Source organism: Equus quagga, chromosome 7 (genome assembly GCF_021613505.1).
Source record: "Equus quagga isolate Etosha38 chromosome 7, UCLA_HA_Equagga_1.0, whole genome shotgun sequence".
Taxonomy (NCBI): domain Eukaryota; kingdom Metazoa; phylum Chordata; class Mammalia; order Perissodactyla; family Equidae; genus Equus; species Equus quagga.
Window position 1 is genome coordinate 112,359,914 of NC_060273.1, and position 669 is coordinate 112,360,582.

Sequence of the window (669 nt, forward strand, 5' to 3'; positions counted from 1 at the left end):
GCTTTCTCGAAGCTGCTTTCTCTCCCCTCCCGTCTCCAAGAAGACCAAACCAAGGGCCCTCCACCCAACCCCTCCAGCCCCACACCGCCCCCTGCCGGCGGTACCCCGATCTTTCCAGCGCCGCTGAGGAGTGGCGGGGAGCCGAGTCCCAGAACGCTAGCCTCCAGGTCCCGGCTCAGCTGTTGCCTCTCTCACCCCCCAGCGCCCCCCGCCCAGTCTTGCACAAAGACGCCTTTTACGCTGCCAGCGCTACCCTCCGCGCCGCCCCCCGGGCCGGCAGCGTTGCCTTTGCCCACCTGCGGCGCCAACCGATTCCCGGTTGGTGACTGTGCCAGCCGTCGCCGGGCCAGGGCGGCAGCGGACGCGCGCAGGCTGTTCCCACACGGCGCCTCGGCACAGACGGAGATGCGGTACCCGCCCCTTTTCCACCGCTTTCTCTAGCAATCCACCAACGGCCACAAAATGCACCCCTTCCTCTCCATAAATGATCTTTGAGGGTCTTCCTAGTGTGTCTTAATTGTGTGAGTGTGTGGGAGGGGAGGTGGCAGGAATGGCCTTCTGGATTTTTCGCCGAAATAGGGAATCCAGCGATCTTTCCTGTCCACCGAAGGTGCGAATGTGGCTTGAGTATACAGCTTACGAAAGCCCAGGATAGCGATCTGAGAATTA